Source organism: Zonotrichia albicollis, chromosome 31 (genome assembly GCF_047830755.1).
Source record: "Zonotrichia albicollis isolate bZonAlb1 chromosome 31, bZonAlb1.hap1, whole genome shotgun sequence".
Lineage (NCBI taxonomy): Eukaryota > Metazoa > Chordata > Aves > Passeriformes > Passerellidae > Zonotrichia > Zonotrichia albicollis.
The window spans coordinates 3,707,221-3,725,975 of record NC_133849.1 but is presented as its reverse complement, the minus strand read 5'-3'; the positions used below and the strand labels follow the sequence as shown (position 1 = coordinate 3,725,975).

Below are 18,755 nucleotides of genomic sequence, written 5' to 3'. Positions count from 1 at the left end.
GACCCGTGGTGATTAGATGGTTTGGGGTGGGGCACGCTGCTATTGGCTGGGAAAAGTCCCAGATTTTTAAGGGAAAATTCCCGTTTTTGCAGGAGAAACATTCCCGGATATTTTGACCCCACATGACTCCAAGTAACCCAAATAACCCCCAAACACTGGAAATAAACCCTAAAAAACCCCTTATCAACTCTAAATACCTTAAAATGCCCCAAATAAACCCAAAGAAATCCCAAATAAACCCAAAAAAGCAAACAAAAAAGTCAAATTAAAACCAAAAACACCCAAATGATCTCAAGTACTCCTAAAAAACCCCATATACAACAACATAACTCCCAAGAACCCCAAATAATTCCAAATAAGCCCAAATAAACCCAAACAAACCCAATACTTCCAAATAACCCCAAATAAACAGAAATAAACCAAGTATAACCAAAGATAAACACAAAATAGTCGATAAATGACCCCAAATAAACACCAAACAAACCCTAAATAAACCCCAAGAAACCCCAGTTCCTCCCGTCCCCACCACAAAACAGATCCCGACCAATCAGAACGTGCGGTACTGATGACGATCCACTTCCTGGGCACAAACTAAGAGCACTGACCCCTATCAGCGATTTTCAGCCAATCAGCGCCCGGCCCGACTCTGACTCATCACTTGCCGGGCACAGACCAAGGCCTCTCACTGCGGTAAATACTCAGAGACGGCGTGGGGTAATTTCCAGCCAATCAGAGCGCGTCTCGCTGATGACTCTTCAGTTGCGAGGAGCGGAATTTGGGGAGGGGGGAAAGGTGACCCTGGGGATGGGGACCCCAAATTAAACCAAAACGGGGTCAGGACCCCAAAACGGAGCAGGAGGGCCTGGAGCCCCCAAAACCAAACACAGGGGAGGGGACTGGGGGAACGATCGGAAAGAAGAGAGCGCAGAAAAGAGGGTCGGGACCCCAAAATTGAGCTGGGAGGGAAATGGGACCCCCGAATTGAGGTGGGAGGGGAATGGAATCCCCAAATTAGGCTGGGATGGGTATGGGATCCCAAAACTGAGCTAGGAGGAGGATGGGACACCCCAAATTGAGCTGGGAGGGGGGTTGGACCCCCAAACAGGATTAAGCCAATTTTGTTCCGGGAATATGTAAAGTACTTCATGGATATGCAACAAGGTCATGAATATGGAACGGATTGATGTAATGGGAGACAAGGAGCATCGAGCAAAGGTTGTTATGGCCACCAAGACCCCCCAGTTATGTTCGGGGACACACCCTAATTAATCTGGTTTTAATTACATCAGCCTGTTGCATATTCATAGACCCTCATGCATATACATCAACTAATTTACATCTTTCTGGAACTATTTGACATGGCCCAGCCTTGGGGGTGTCTCCCCATTTCAGGAGCCTCCACAGAAATGGAAAATGTAAACCCCCTCCCTTTGATTACTGTTATTATTATTACTATTACTACTACTACAACTATTATTATTATTATTATTATTATTAATGATAATGATAATAATAGTAATTTATTTTGAAATTAAGGGGATCTCAGGCAAAGATTAAGGAGCAGAAAAAACTACTTTATTAGCAAAAATTGATAACACAAATGCAGTAATACTAACAGAAAGAAACAGTGACAGAGTCAGAATCCTCTGGGAATTCAGTGAAAAAGGCTGATCCTCATGGAATCCAGTGGGAAAGGGCGGATCCTCTGGGAATCCAGTTGGAAAATGGCTGATCCTTTGGGAATCCATTTCTTAACCCCCAAAGACAGGGCAAAGGCAGTGCCATGGAGTTTTTATAGGGTATCCAAAGGGTGGAATTGGGGTTTGGGACAGGGGAGGAGTTCTCAGCAACACAAGAAGGGTGAGATCAAATTCCTGCCTCTTAGTAACAGCAGCACTCCACACAGAATGTGTCCACAAATACTAAATTCCCTCTAAAACAACTGAGAAATTATGCAACGTCAGATATATTCGATGAATTTCATTCATTTCACCCAGTTTTGGGTGTTTTAAAGGATGAAGGTGAAGCAGAGGAAAATTAAGGTCAAACCAAAAGTCTAAGCAGCCAGGTGTGTTCCCAACATGGATCACAGGGAATGTGAGTGACCAGGGCTGTGCCCAAAGTGCCTCCTCCAGTGGGGGATGGAGCTGGAGCAGCGCACGAAGCTCTGCCCACACTCGGGGCACTCGCAGGGCTTCCCTTACCGGTGCCTCCGTTGGTGTCGGATCAAGTTAGAGCTCTGTGAGAAGCTCTTCCCACACTGGGGACACTCGTAGGGCCTCTCTCCAGAGTGGATGCGCCGGTGCTTGACGAGGGTGGAATTCTGCTTGAACCCCTTCCCGCAGTCGGGGCACTGGAAGGGCCTCTCCTCTCTGTGAATCCGATAGTGCCGGAGAAGAATGAAGCTGGTCTTAAACCTCTTCCCACACTTGGAACACTCATGGGGCCTCTCAGTAGTGTGGGTCCTCTGGTGCATGATCAGGTTGGAGCTCTGGCTGAAGCACATCCCACACTCGGAACACTTGTACGGCCTCTCCCCAGTGTGGATCCTCTGATGCACAATCAGGCTGGAGCTCTCTGTGAAGCTCTTCCCACACTCCCCACACTCGTAGGGCTTCTCCCCAGTGTGGATCCTCTGGTGCACAATCAGGATGGAGCTCCGGCTGAAGCTCTTCCCACACTCCCCACATTCGTAGGGCCGTTCCCCAGTGTGGATCCTCTGGTGCTTGATCAGTTCAGAGTTCCACCTGAAGCTCTTCCCACACTCCTCACACGTGTGGGGCTTCTCCCCACCATGGAGCTGCTCATGGAGCACCAGCTCCGAGCTCTGGCTCCATCTCCGGCCGCCTTCCCGGCCCAGGCTGGCTCTTTCCCCCTCAGATCCCCGCCGGCTGCGTTTGCAGCCCCTCCTCGTGCGGCATCTCCGGGGCTTTTCCTCCCCGTTGGCTTCCTGCGCTGTGGAGCCGCTCAAAACGGCCTCTTCCACCAGGTTCTGCCGCGGGCATTTGTCCTCCCTGCTCTCCATCCTCAGCTCCTGCTCTGGGGGAGGAAGGACAAGGACAGGATGGGATTTGCCTCCGTGCCACAGGCAAGGGCAAGGAGATCCCCCAGGGCTGAGCTGCAGCCGGGGCCGTGCTGGGCTGGGAGATGGAGCAGCACAGAGGGGAAAGGGGCACTGACTTCCTCCTCACCTGCCTCAGTGTCCCGGGGCATCTTCCTCTTCCTCGCAGCCTCCCTGGGGCTGGCAATGAGAAATCCTGGTTTGGGGAAAACAAGGGATGAGAGCGTTTGTAGGAGTGTCGGGGGGTAGGACGGTCGGGACGGACGGAGACAAGAGAGCTCTGCAGCCAGGGCGTGGAACTTGCAGTTTATTGCAAAGGGCCTGGGTGCAGGGCCCTGCCTGGAGCTGCCAGGCACAGCTCGGAACAGGCCCAAGAGAAGAGAGGGGTAGAGAGGGGGACAGGGTTAAAGACGAAGACAGGCAAGAGCATAAGAGAATAACGTTCCCATTACAACACAATAAATTTTCTTCTGTGTTGAATATTCTACTTCTCATCAACCACTCTAGTACAACATACAAATCCTACAGAATTTACATAGAGCGTGTAAGAATCATTACATCACCATGCTGTGTTACATTCTACGCCCTAAAAACCCCTCTTTGGACCCCTTCTGCTGAGCCAGTAGGGTCTGCTTTGACCCTTGGATCTGTCTGCAAGCAGAGGGAATTGTTTCATCAAAAGGGGATTACCTTCAGTGGGCCACAACATTGTTTTCCAGTTGTTCACTAAGTGAGGTATCTCAGAGCTTGCTTTCATTTCAGTCTGCCTTATACTTTCTATATTCTCAAAATCTTTTGCAAGACAATCGTATTTATAAGTCTTTCCTCTTTCACCTTCCCCAACACACATTGAGTTTGAAGGTCCCTCTGCCCAAGTTCATCTCTACAAGTCACCGGCCACCTCAGCTACAGAAAAACCTCCCAAACACCCAGATTCAGCCCTGAAAAAGCCTCCCAGGACTTCCCCATCCCTGGTCCCTCCCCTCTGGTGTTCGGGGGTTCCCCCCTGTCCCACCTGCTGGGAGTCATGCTTGGATTGGGGGTCCCCCTTCTCCTCGGTGCCCGCCCTGCCCAGGCTGCTGGCAGTCCCAGCAATGCCAAAAGCTCCCCCCACTTCGCTCTCCCCATTTCGGGATGCTGGGGCTGTTTGGGCTCCCGGGCTCCCTTCTCCCCTCATTCTCTGCTTTGGGCTGCAGCGGCTCCAAGGAGTCCCCCCTGCCCCTCTCCAGGCTCTTCAGGCTCCCACCAATGGTGTCGCTCCCCCCTTTGGGCTCCTGGGGGACACAGGGCTCTGCTCCTCCAGGCTGCCTCTGCCGGCAGCCGCCACCGCCACCCCCGATGTCCCCCCAAGGGGCCTTTTCCGCTCAGCCTTGGACTTCTTCATTCTCCAAACAACCCCAAAAAGCCCAACCCAGGGACCCCCAGGGATATCCGGGCCCAGCTCCCCCTCCCCGCTCACCAGCGCGATTGGGGGGGGCGATGATCCCACAGGTGGGGGCTGCAAATTCAGGCAGGGATCGACAGCGTGGTTCCCTCAGCTCAGCCTCGATCGGCCTTTGTCCCTCCTCTTCCTCCCCACTCCTCCCCTTCCATCCCCCATCCTCTTCCCCCTCTGTCTTATCCCCACCTCCTTCTCGTCTTACATCCCTCCCCTTCCATCCCTTCTCCTCCTCCTCCTCGATAACACCACCTCCTTCTCCTCCTTCCACCACTGCTCTCTCTCTGCCTTCATCCCTCCTCTTCCATCCCTCCCCCTGCTCCTCCACCCTAACCCCACCTCCTCCTCTCCCTTCATCCCTGCCCTTCCCTGCCTCCTCCTCCTCCCCCAGCAGCAGCCACACCCTCGCTGCCCCGTTCCCGCAGCCCTCGCAGCCGCGGCAGGAGCGGGGATGGAGCCGGGACAGGTCGGGATGGGCAGCGCGGGGCTCTCGACTGCTCCAGCCGCTGCGGGCGGGGGGAACCCGGCCCGGGCCAAAGGAGAGGCAAACTGGGCAAAGTGGGGGCACATCACAAAGCTAAGGATGCAGCAGAAACTGGAGATAAAAGAGTTATGTTAATAAAAACACTAAAGGAGGAAAAGCTGGAAATTCCAAAGTTTAGGAAAGCCGAGAGAAAAGAATTAAACAAGACAGGAAGTGAACAAGAAAAATCAGGGAAATGGAAACTTTTTGATGGAAGACAATTACTTAATAAAATGTGCTTACTAGGAAAATATTAGAAGACTTGCATCAGAAAACCCACTGGGGTACTCAAGCTTTGTGTGATCATTTTTTAAGGAAGTATGGGTGCACCGGGATTTTTGGAGTAGCAAAGGAAGTAACTGAGAGATGATTAATTTGCCAAAGGAGAAATAAAAAGGTGATGAGAAAAACAACATTTGCAGGTCATGAGTAAGCTGGTTGACTATTTCAAAGTATCCAAGCAGAAGTTTAGGTTTGTTAGGCTCTAGATTTATTTGTAAAAAAAATCGTTTAATGTAGAAGAAAGAGAATATGCCACATGTTAGAAAGGAGATTTTAGGAGAAAAAAATCTTTAAAGTACCAGAAACACCAGAGGGAAAAAAAAAAAAAAAAAGACAGCGAGATCCTCTGCAGGTCTTGCCCCCTCCGTTCGCGGCCCAGGCGCCTGTCCCGGGTCCCGGCTCGCTGCCCGCCTCAGCTCCGCCTGCCCCGCTTTCCATCCCAGGTGCGGCCTCACTGCCCAGGGCAGCTCCACCTGCCCCGGCGCTCTCGCTCAATTTGTGTGCCCTGCTCCCACTGCCTGGCCCGCGGCCGCTCTGCCGCCCATGCTGGGCAAGATGGGGCTTGCTCTGTCCTGCCGCCTGCTCCGAGCTCACCGCGCCCACCGCACCCAGGGGGGGTCCCAGCCATCCCATCCCCGCCTGCCCTGCCCGTGCCACCTGCGCTGGGCACCGCCGCTGCTGCCGGGCTCTCCCACCTGCCTTTGCTCTGCCGGGAGCTGCCGGATCAGCCGCCATCAGCCATCTGGGGGCTGCCCACGCTCCGCCTCGGGCTCCACGGGAACATCCCCCTCTGCCGATTCCGGCAGCAGACCCTGCCCACACTCCCACCGAGCCTCGGCGGGATATCCTCCCCTGACCCCGTCCTGTTCTGAGTTACGTCCCCTTGGGAACCACACCTCCGGCTGTTCAGGGAAACTCTCTCTCCACAGGAAGCACCTTATCGAAAACCTAGGAGCTCAGTTAAAAGGCAGGCCTCTCCAAATTCTTTCCCAAAACACGGGAGAAAGGCCATAGAAGGTAAAAAAGTGAAAGAGTTAGATGAAGGGATTGCTCTATTTCCGTTCACAGAGGTTCCCATGGGAGGGATGCGCTGCCCCGCCCCGCGGGAGCCACCAGCGCCCCTGCCGGCCGTGCCCGGAACTGCACCCAAGGGGAAAGCGCCGCAGCCCAAAGGCCGGGACTGGCTCCGGGCTCTGTTTGCTGTCAGTGCCGCAGCTGTTGCTGTTTGTTTCCTTTATTATACACACTAGTAAGGAACTGGTATTCCTATTCCCATATCTTTGCCTGAGAGCCCCTTCATTTCACTAGTCTTAAAAATAAGAGGGAGGAGGTTTGCATTCTCCATTCCAAGAGAGGCTTTTTCTGCCTTCCCGAGCAGACACCTCTCTTGTAAAGCAAGACAAGCACCCACAGGCACTGAGGGGGCTGCAGGAGGGGCACAAGAAGGCCCTGCAGCACTTGGGCACAAAGGCACAGCAGGTGAGTGCAAGAAGGGAGCAGCAAAAGGCCAAGCTGAAGGCAAAGGCCAGGGCACAGTTCCTACAGCCCCTGAGGGATCAACCCCAGGGCCCAAGGGGGCCCCAGCACCCAGGGCACGGCTCGGCCACAAGCACCTGGCACAGGCATTGCCCTCCTCGGCAGGGGAGAGCCCACCCAAACAGCCCCTGGCAAGGAACCAGGGCTCCAGCTGCAGGGCACAAGGACACTGCAAGCACAGACAGCAGCACCCTCAGCACCAGCAAGTCCACCCCTTGATGGACATGGATTGCCAGGGCGGTCACAGCTCCCATCACACCAGGGACCCTCCACACTGCAGCCCTTGAGAACATTCAGGGTGGGTCTGCATTGAGAGGAGGCATTTCCTGATGGACACAGGGGCCTCTCAATCCACTCTGAATCTTAGACCGCAGGGGGAAATATGCTAAAAATACGTGTGATTACAGAGGGGATAAGTGGGAAAAGTGGGAAAGATGTATGGTTTTACTCAACCACTAATAGTAGATCTGGGAGACGGATTTGAAATGCATGAATTTTTATTTATTCCTAATTGCTATAATGATTTACTGGAAAAGGATTGAATCACTAAACTCGGAACAAAAATTATTATTATAAAAGGTGATACAGAGGCCAGTTCTGTTCTACCTCTGTGTCAAATGTCTGGACAGGCCTATGCTGAGGTGAACCCAGAAGTGTGGGAAGCCCCAGGGAAAGAGGGCAAATTAGATATGGAGTCTCTCCAAAGCACTCAGAAGCAACCAGGACAAGTGGCATCTAAAAGCAACACCCTGTTCCAGGGGAGCGAAGGAAGGGCAATCAGACACAGCGCAGGTCACCGCCCCATGCTCAGCTCAACCCACGCAGCTCTGGGTGCTTGTGAGAGCCTGGCACTGAAATGCCCTGAGCAGGAAGGCTTCAATATCTTCTGCTGACACCATGGCACCCAACAGGGGGGCAAAAGCAATTCTCACTGTTTCAGCAACCACTGGAGCAGATATCAAGGGATATTCTCCCACAGCAAGCTGGGCTGGCACAGAGCCTGCCCTGGCACTTTGCTGCTGCCAACACCCAGCCAGGACATCGGCTCCTGCCTAAGGAGTGCAAAGCAGCACCACTGGTGGCCAAGGGGCCCATGCCAAGTGTCCCTGAGGCCAGAAACAGCCGCCAGCACAGCTCAACACGGGGGGACCCCTCAGCCTGGCCTCAAGGGCTCTGAAGCCCCGGAGATTTGCACTTCCCGCCTGCAGCAGGAGGATGGGAGGCCGCCCCTGAGCCTGCCCTGAAGGCAACGCAGCAGCAGCCAGGGCTCCACAGCGGGCCAAGCCCCTGCGCCTGCCCACAGATCCTCCCCTGGAATCCTCTGCAATCCTGGCCACCCTCCTCTGCCATCTCCAGCCACTGGGGCCAAGCCTTGCTGCCACTGCTGCAGCTTCAGCGCTGCCTGGGCCTGCACTGCCACAGCTGCTGGGGAACACCAGGGCACAATTCCACTCTGGGGCTCACTCACACCCACACTCTGGCCTGCCTGCCATTGCACTGCTGCAAAATGTACCGATTTTGGTTCTTTTAAACCTTATTTCTCTGCTCAGGCTTGGTTTGTCTTTGCCTTGGGGAAATGAATTTTAAAGGTTTTTCTTAAGGGGTGTTACACTGCTCAATGGAGATGAGTTTAATACATAAACAGACTGGGAACAGCACAAAAGACACCCACAGAGTTAACGACCAGCAACAAAACATCAACATTGCCCAGCAGCAGGAAGAGAAGCTCCATTCCAGGCAGCCTCCACAGGAGCTTTAGAAATGCAAATGAACACTGCAGGCAAAGTGTGGACAATTCACCTGGGTCTCTTGCCTGGGGCAGGAATTGGGCTGATTCCCTCTGCCCCTCACCCCAAGCTCTGCCTGCTGGCACTGATGGAATTTGCACAGCTCAAGGCAGAGCCCAGGGGGAGGATATCTGACCCTGCAACACAAACGGGTGAAGCTGCAAAGGGAAACAGCACATGGACAATGTTGGGAAAACTTCACTATAAATACATTGGGGGGAATCATCCTCTGCCCACTCCAACATGTGCTGGCACTGCTTGTGTTATATAGGGTATATTAGAGCCCTGGGGGTTTTTGCTACCAAAAATTCAGGGAAATCAGCTCGGAATCCAAGGATTTAATGATTTAATTAGACAAAAGCAGTCAATTGATGCAGCCCTGGCTGGAGAGAGCGGCCAAATTGGGGAAAAGATGAACGGCCACCAGAACCAATCCTACAACACCATGGACCAGCCCCTGGGAACCCGAACCAATTCATACCAGGAGCCACAGAACCCATTTCTCATTTCAATGGCATCATTAGATTACAAGCTGCCCTTGCAATAATAACCAACCAGACAGCTCCAGCTCCTGACCTTCCTGCTGACCAACCCACTGAAATGAGGAACCCAACACTTAACCATGGGATGGGATCAGATCATCTGTTAGCAGAAAAAAGAGGAGTTTGTGGAAAATTAAATTACTCAAACTGCTGTTGGCAAATAGATGACAAAGGAAAAGTGGTGAAAAAAAATGAACACGGGAAACAAAAAAGCAGCTCATGTATTGGTCCAAACGTGGAAAGAATGGGAATGGGACACAGTTTTGTGGCTCCCTGGCAGACCATGGGTTAAATGAATGCTCTTTCTCCTCTGATGTGCTAGAGCAACTCTCAGCTTTTTACCATGCTCCACACCTTGAGAGTGCAGCTCATTCAGCAGCTGAGCGAGGGGCCAGGGACTCGTAGATGAGGAAATAACGGGCGAAACCACCAGCTTCAATAAATGTTCCTAATTAACATGGACTGCTGCTCACAGAAAGTCCCGCTAAATTCCTGAACTTTCAGAAGAATAAGGATTTAACAGAGCCATGAATATCGGCTGTTATACAAAAGTGGGGGTGCACATTAACGAGGACATGCAGTTGGCGGATCGGGAAGTCTGAACCTTCCAAGCACCTCAGCCAGTGGGCAAAGGGAGAGGGAGATGAGGCCGGGAAAATGAGAATAAAAAGGAGGCTGCGAACTACAACAATGGCAGAGAGCGCACGGCAAATGCCCCACGGCCTCTCCCTCTGCCCAGCAATAAAGTCACTTTTACAGGACTCCTCTGTCTCCTCTGGGCACAGAAACCTCCGGCCACGGGAATTTCCCCGCACAGCCCCGGGCACGGGGCAGCCCCCTCTGTCCCAGCCACAGCAACCGGGCCGAGCCAGCGCTGCTCCGGCAGCGGCTCCTGCCGAGGCAGCGGCCGCAAGGAGACCGCGGGCAGCCGCTCCCGCAGCGCCCTCACGCCAGCGGCAACACGGGCCGGACACGGCACAACCAACCTCCCCGAGCCCCCTGGCGCCCTCGAGGCCCACAGCCAGCCCCGAGCCCCCGCACAACCCAGCGCGGCTCCCACCTGCGCTGCGGCCGCCTCCGAGCTCCGCCGCTGCCTCACCACGCTCCGGCCGCCGCCGCCGCTCCCGGGACCGCAAACACGACAATGGCGCCGCTGCCCAGCCACGGCCGCCCCCAGCCCGCCCCCGGGGCCCTGCTCCGCCCCGCTCCCACCAATCAGCGCGCCACAACCACGACTGACGCCCAATCCCAGCCAGGGGCGTGCTCTGCACACGGCACAGCCCCGCCCCTCGCTCTCAGGGCCCCCTGGGCTGCGTGAGGGCAGAGCCGAAGCTGAGTAACAGCGCTGGAACGGGCCCGGGCCCGAGGGGGATTGAGCTGAAAACACAAACAAACTTCTCCGCAACATCGCTTTGATTGCCCCCAAAAAGGGAAAACCGCACTAAACCCCTGTGAATGAGTGGGGGATGGGAGAGTTTTATGACAGAAAACCCCAAAAACTCAGAGCAGGATAATGAGAAGTAATTGAAGACCCTTAAATGCAGCTTTCCCCCACGCCTCCCTCCTCCCAGCTGCACCTCCTACCCCGGCAGTGCCGCAGACAGGGAATGGGGCCGGGCTCAGTTCATGCCCCGGGGCTTCTCCCTCTGCTCAGGGACAGGAGTCGCTCCCCTGCTGCACCCTGGGCTCTCTCCCACCGGAGACTTCTCCAAGCTGATTCCATCCCACGGGGTCACAGCCCCCTCCAAGTGCTGCAGCGTGGGATCTCCCCCGGGCTCAGTCCTGCCAGGACAGGCTGCTCCAGCGGGGCCCTCTGGCCACGGGGTCACAGCCTCCTCTCAGGCATCGCCGTGCTCAGCGTGGCTGCTCCGGGGGCTGTAGGGGGATCTCTGCATCCCCACGGATCTCTGCATCCGGCACGGCCGTTTTTGCAGGCACGAGGAACAGGCTGAGCTCTGCCTGATGTTCTTCTCACATTCCCCACACCCTTCCCAGCACAGGGAGGGTTTTACCTCCTCACAGCTCCCCGGGCTGGGTTTGCAGCCCCTCCTTGTGTGGGATCTCTCGGGCTTCTGCTCCCCATTGGATTCCTGAGCCATGGAGCCGTTCCAAATGGCCTCTTCCACGAGGTTCTGTCACAGGGATTTGTTCTCCCTGGTCTCTGTCCGCAGCTCAGTGCCTGGGGGAGGAAGGACAAGGAGAGGAAGAGACAGGAAGAACGGAAAAGGCAGGAGGAGAGGAAGGAACAAGAAGGAACAAGGGAGGAAGGAGATGGGAAAGGAACATGGATGGATGTGTGACAGAATGAGGAGAAGAAGGAGGGCGGACAAGGAGAAGATGGGATTTGCCTTCATGCCAGAGGGAAGGGGAAGGAGATCCCCCCAGTCCATCCCTGGCAGGATGGCGTTGGCAGTGAGGCTGTCCTGCAGCGATGCTGGGCTGGGAGATGGAGCAGCAGAGAGGGGAAAGGGGCAGTGATTCCTCCTGCTCTGCCTGGCTGTCCCAGCCTGGAGCGTCCTGGCGCTGCCGAGGCCCTTGGAGCGTCCGGCACTCCGGAGCCCGAAGCTCACGGCTGCTTTATAAAGCTGACAAAGTCGGCAGGATGGGTCTGGGTATGATCTGCAGCAAACTGGGTTTATTGGTACAGGAACAGGGGACACAGCTGAGCAGGGCCCAGGGACAAAGACAGGGTGCAAGCTGAGGGCACAGGGGGTTTTTATATGGGGTAGTGAGGGTGGAGCTGAGGGTCAGGGTCCAATGGATATGGGGGAAAATGGTGCAAAGGAGGGGTTAAGGGTCGGGTCGGCTAATGGGGAAACAGGGGCAGAGGAATGCAGTAAATTAGGGCCAATGGAGGGACAGAGAGGGAGAACAGTCTAGGGACTAACCAGAGATGGCTAATAGGGGGTGAACTTGGGTAATTAGGCCAAAGGGCAATTGGGGTAACATAACTTTCCATAAATCAGCATGTGCCTGCAAAGAGCTGTGGGAGAAGCAAGCTTCTCACCATAACCTTGAAATCTAGTCTTCTTCTTGAGGACCAGTCCTCCACGGGTGGGAGATTGAGACTGCCATGGGCCTCCACACCAATGCATCTTCCTTTTCCTCACAGCATCCTTCTCCTCCATCCAGACAAAGTTTAGGATTGACAAATACTGGCTTTGGGGGAAGAACAAGGGGTGAGCACCTTGGGTTTTGTGAGAAAGGAGCCTCACTCTTTAGAATTTTTGAAAGTTTAATAAGGAATAATAAGGGACAGACCAGTAACAGCGCTGGGTGCTTGGCGATGGCCAGAGGCACACCGGTTAACCACAGCAACTCTTCTTGTCCAGTTTTTCCAATGTATTGTTCAAATACATCTTCATAATGATTACCCGTATTCAAACATTTCTCTGAACTCGTTTACATGTTCCAGGAATTTTTTAGGTTGGTTTGACCCCCAACTCGCCTTTTTAGAGCTCGTGCAGGAATCGTGGATTGCTGTTTTGAGGGTTGTGTGTCACTCCCTCACAAGGGCCCCTGTTCTGTGATTTCAGCAGGTGACAGTTATTGACAGTGGAAGGGGCAGGGGCAGGGGTCCTCATCACATCCCTTCCTGAAATGTTATCTGACCATGCAGAGGGTTTTAGCTATTTCCACAAGTACTTGAAATGAACATCAGCTATTTCACAACCATATCTAAGTTATTATTGTCAGTTATTTACAAAAACAAAAGCATTAGTTATTATTTCACAACTACAGCTACTTCTGCAAAAGTTAACATTATAATGCAAAACACATGGCATCCACTTTAATATTTTGCAAGACAAACTAAAATATTATCCATAAATGATGTTCTGAGGATATGAGCTACACAGGGGCCAGGGCATTGGCCACAAAAAACTGACAAATTTTACTAGAGCAAAAGAAGTTAAAAGTGTTTACAAACTGTACTCTCTCAAAATCGGTGTGATTAAGAATATTTTGCAGAAGTCAATACATAATACCAAAAGCCAACACTACCCAGTTATTTATAACAAACCCAGGGCAGGTTTTTCTCTTGCATGGAGCACTTGGGCCTTCCCCGGGCCCCTTCTGCCCTCGTGCAGAGCCGGTGGCATTTTCCAGCACACCCAGTTTGTAACCAAGAGCCGGGTGCAGCCGAGAAGGCTCCAAGCGCCTCCTTCCAGGCTGACTCTGCAGGTGCCGAGGCTGCTCTGGGCTCTGCCAGGGCTCTGCTGGGGCTCAGCTCTGGGCCAGGCTGGGCCCGCTCTCCCCTCACATTGCTCCGGGCAGCTGAGGCACAGCGGGAGGAGGAAGGGACACGGCAAGGCAGTTGAGGGTTAAGAGAGTTTTTATTCAAACAACTGCCATAACAAACAGGCTGTCCTAACTACCATAAACTGACTACCAGTACTAACTACCATAACTAACTACTTGTCCTGTCTACTATAACTGAAAGCTGTCCTCAAGGGCTTCATCTCCTCTGCTGCTCCCTCAGTTGCTTTGCTGCAGTGATCAGAGGGGTCAGGCTGGAGAGAGGCTTGGCTGATGATAAAAATGGGGGCTGTCCAACAGATAAAAAGGAAAGAAATGAACTGTTACTTTCCAGAGTCAAGTTCCTCACAGGCTCTATTGCAAAAGGACAAAGGGAAATGCTTTGAAACTCAGGAGAGGGAAGCAGGCTCAGATTAGATCTAAGGAAGAACTTTTTAACCAGCAGAGTGGGGAAACACTGACAGAAGGTGCCCAGAGATGTGGGAGGTGCCTCCTCCCTGGAAACATCCAAGCTCAGGTCAGGCAGGGCTCTGGGCCCCCTGAGCTGCTTGAAGATGTCCCTGCTCGCTGTGGGGCACCAGGCCCAGATGAGCTCCAAAGGAGCCTGCCAAGCCACAGCAGGCGAGGATTCTGCTTGCTCTGCGTGTGGAACGCAGCCAGACTGGAGACTGTCGCAGGGGGCCCCACAAGAAAACCCCTCCCTGGCGCTGCTGCTTCCCCTGCAGCCCCTGGCCCTCACCTGCAGCAGCTCCTGGGCAGCCCAGCGCCGCTCCTCGTCCGCCTCCAGGCTGCACTCGAGGCAGTCCCGCAGCAGAGCCGACAGGCGCCGGGGCTGCTGCAGCTGCGGGCTCCCGTTCTGCCGGATCAGAGCGCGAGCCTGCAGGGAAAGCAAACTCAGCGCTCTGCCAGCTCCCTTCACACCCACACGGGCTCACATCCACCCCGGGGCCTCAGCCCCAGCTCCAGGGGCACTTTCCTCCCTGCCACAGATGCTGCTCACAGCTCATTTTGCTATGCCAGCCAAAAAACCCAAACCCTGGGGCTGCCACAGCCACTGCAACATCCAAATGATCTCGCCTTGAGAGCCAGTTCCATTGGCTGACTCTGTTAGTAGGAACCTCCATCAGAAATAACACATTTTGCTTCTCCAAATGTGGACACCAGCTTTACAGGCCATTTTCCAGAGTCAGTGTGGTCTGCCTGTGTTATTTCAGAGGATTCTTACATCAAGTGCATCTCTGCAGTGCCACTGACACTCAAGTAAATGCATTCCTGATGCCCCATCCCACAAACTGCCAGGCAAGACACAGGAGGTTTGTGATGCTGAAAGCTCAGGCTTGGTGACACAGAGAAAGTAGCTTGGACTAGGAAAGAAATACGTTCGACTATGAGAATGTTAAACAATCATCTTCAGGTTTTAGACAAGTTTCCCAGTGAGAAGAATCAGGGGGAAGATCAACTTGCAAAATATCTCTTAGAAGCTCCTGCAGAAATCTTGTTGTGCTTGGGGCTGGGATTTGGGGTTGGTTTGGGGTTTTCTTGCAAGGCAACATTAGACCTGATGCGCTTGCTTCACATTTCCAGGTAATCCTCACAGCCAGATGAGCTGCAACAACATAAATCCCAAAGAAAATTGTTGCTGGAGACTGAAGAATATTCGTCTGTGTTGGGGCTGGAGTCCTCTGGGCATTCCCTTCCCATGTGCAGAAACCTCCAGCTGCTGCTCCCAGTGCAGGGTCCCCCAGTGCTCACAGGCCTCTGCAGCCACTGCAGAATTTGCCTCTTCCCATGGCCGCCGTTTCCCTGAAGTAAGGAGGTTCTACTTCCACCATCTCGATGGTCACAATGCCAAAGGCCCAGATGTCCACCTTGGGGCCATAAGGAGATCTGGTCACAACTTCTGGGGCCATCCAGTGAGCAGTGCCCACCATGGAGCTGCGCTGGTCCTGCTCAGGGCTGAGCTGAGCGCAGAGGCCAAAATCAGCTGAGGACAGAAACAAACCCTGTCAAAGGCAGCTGCAATGAGGAAACCAAGCACCAAGATTCCCCACTCTCAGTCTGAGAGTGGAGCAGTGAAGTCAGCTGGAAAAGTCCTCAGGGCTGTACCCAAGGAAAGATGGAACTGGACCCTTCAAGAAACTCTCAGCTTTCATGCAGTGGCTTTTACTGATTCCCTGAGAGAGCCATCCATGCCCAGGAGGATGTTGGAGCTCTTCAGATCCCTGTGGATCACCCGCTTGGAATGGAGGAAATCCAGGCCCTGCAGACACTGAGAGAGAACAAGAAACATGAGGGCAAAAACCAATGGCCAGAATACATCACACAAGAAAGGACAGTTCAGAATTGTGCCAGCAGCAGCTTTGCTGTGACAGGCCAGGAGTGCAGTGCACACAAGCTCCAGGCAAACAGTTCAAGGCAAAGCTGAGAACAGCAAATCAAATCCAAACCAGACAGAGAGTACCACAACAGCAGGAGAGAGAACAAGAACAGAGCAGAAGTGCAGTGATGCTGGCAGGCCATTCACTGCAGAGGCTCTTTCTTCCCCAACTCATAAAAACAACACAGAAACAAAGCCCTGAGCATGGAGCCACTGCTGTTCTCACGCCCTGTTTGGAAGGACCATCGTGTCCCAGCCATGGAGTGACAAGCAGGATCCCTCACCTCCCAACTGACAGCTGCCATCTCTCCTTCAGCCATGCGTGTCTGTCTGACAACGTCCTGCAAAGTTCCTCCATCCATATATTCCATCACCAGCCAGAGATCTCCATCAACAAGGAAGCTGGAAGAGGAAAGCAATGGCATGGAGATGAATGTGCAGAGCTCAATTGCCCCATGGAAAAGCCTGGAGTGGAGTTTTGTTTCCAGGTCACTTGTCAGTGAGGACAGAATCAGATGGAGAGACATTCCTGCCAGGCTGCACAGCCCTTGGAATCTGCACAGTCTAAAGGAGAAGGAGACACCCGTGAGAAAGGAGAGGTCTTAGATGGCAAGCAGGTGAAAAATGCAGTTTAGCAACAGCCCAGATCAATGTGGAACACAACCCTTGGCCCCAGCTGGTTCTGAACTCATCAGTTCCACCATTCCCTGCAGAACAAGGCAACACAACTGCCAGGGTTATCCAGGGGAGGAGGCTGTGCAGCACTTGGGACAAAAGCAGTCAGAAAACCTTTCAGAAAGTCCCTTCAGAAACAGGCAAGGCCAGTGAAAAATGGGCAAATGAGGCATTTCTGGACACAAGAACCTGATCTTCCTGGCATCTGTAGCAATGGAAAAGGGCAGGGAAGAAGAAGCCAAGGGAAATAATTTCTGCTGTGGTTCATCAGCACTTCTTGGGAGACACAGCAAACAGGATCAGTTTGAAGGAAAAATCAAAGCAAAGCAACAAAAGCACTTGGAGGGAGTGAACTGCCAGGCTGTTATTTTGGGAAGATGTGGCTGGGTCAGGCATTTTCCAAACAGGCTACAGACTCCGGATGCCAGGAAAGGTTAACGCAGGGCCCGGGCACGGGATCAGAGCTGAAGCACTCACCTGTCCAAAGAGTTGACAATGTTGGGGTTCTTCTTGTCCTTCAGGAGCAGGATCTCATTCACAGCTCGTTCCCTGTTCTGCCCTCTGAGACTCATTTTCTTTATGGCCACCTGAAGGGACATTGCAGCCTTTAATTGCAGGAGTCTGTGCCAGGAGGCCACAGCACACACGGAGCGAGTCTTTGTGGAGCGACGGAGCCGGGCTGTGCCCAGCTGCCTTGGGATGGGACACCAGAGCTCAGCAAGGGCCATTGCCACAGCCCATTGCTCTGCCAGCTGGGGGCTGCTTACAGGACACATGGCCAGAGACATTGGGCCTTGCAAGCTCTGCAGAAATGGTCCCTCAGCTGTCAGCCTCAAAGCTCTAACAACATTCTCTGCACCTACAGTCTTCTCTAATGGCCTCAACACTTTCATTATTATTATTATTATTATTATTATTATTACTATTACTATTACTGTAACACATTTTGCCAGCAGGAGGTAATTCTGGTTCTGTGAAAACAGAGTAAAACAGCCAGGAATCCTTTAGCAATTCTATGGGATTTGGTCATGATTTCAGATCCAACTGCTCTGTTTGGGATTGCACAACAAAGCAAACACACACACCCATTGCTCAGGTGATCCCTGTCACAGGCTGTCACTGACACCAGACCCAAACACAACTGCAGGATTTAGGAGAGAGCTTTGCTCTGGACATCCATCTTCTCATTTCTCTCCCTCTCTCTTTGAACAGCTCAAGTTGGACTAAAACCCCAAACTGGGCCCAAGCAGGATCTCTCCCTAATTAGGGCTTGAGGTTCCCTCTGAAGATGAAAGGCAGGATGGAAAAACTGCTAAATAATGTTCCTGTCTGAGGCTAGGATGAAGATAATTGGGGCCTCAGTCTCCAGCAGCTGATGCATTCACACTTTTAGATATGAAGACCAAGCCAGGCTGTCCTGCTCTGACAGACACCGCTGCCCTCCTTGCATTCCTTGGGCACTTGAGAAGGACCAAGTCTGTCCCAGCTGTGCTCTGCAGGCTGACACTGCTCTGCCTTCAGAGGAGCAGCCTGGGCAGGAAAGCTCTGCTGGCCCCCAGAGCTGCAGCCACAGCTCCCAGCAGAGGGGAAAGCCCTGCAGAGCTGCCGGCCGTGCTGGGCGTGTTGGCACTGACCTCTCCTCCAGGGGCCCTGTCGAGTCCTTTGTAAACGGCTCCGAAAGCCCTGGAGAGAAAAGAGCAGAGAAGAAAGAAGCAGCGCTTTAGGCCCTGGCAGTGAAAGCCAGCCCAGACAGGAGATCTCTGCTGCCTGCAGCGTTCACAAACACCTGGGTGCATTGACCCTTCCAACAGCAGCACAGCAGCCACCAGCCCTCTGCCATGCAAGGTGTGCAAGAGAAAACTGAGACCCAACACGAAGGAATTGGGCTGGAGCAAATCCCAAATGTCCACACTGAATTACTTTAGTTCAAAACCTGAGGTGAGAAATGGGTGTCTAAAGAACTGGAAAAGAATGCATTTCATCCTTTTCCATTTCCTGCCTAAGACCTGCAGGATCCACAAGGGCCCTGCCATCAGGCAGGTGATGCATTTTCCCCCAGAGTGCATCAGCTCTGTGTCTGTTACTGAATGTATGGGGTCTGCTACCTGTGCTAGAGTAGAGCACTTATTAGTTCATCTGTGGTTTCTGTTTCTAAACCATTAGGTTGGTAATCCTGACCAGTGGATATTTTTTGAAGGAAAATATTTGAAAGAAATCTTCTTGAGAACTGTTTTCTGACAGTCACCAGATGGTGAGTTGCTCTTTTAGGCAATCCAG

At 53.1% G+C, this 18,755-nt stretch overlaps 1 pseudogene; it reads right to left on the bottom strand.

Moving 5' to 3' along the window:
- Positions 1-10,348, bottom strand: part of LOC141725819 (uncharacterized) — a 65,381-nt pseudogene extending 55,033 nt beyond the window's left edge.
- Positions 10,349-18,755: the final 8,407 nt, after the last annotated feature.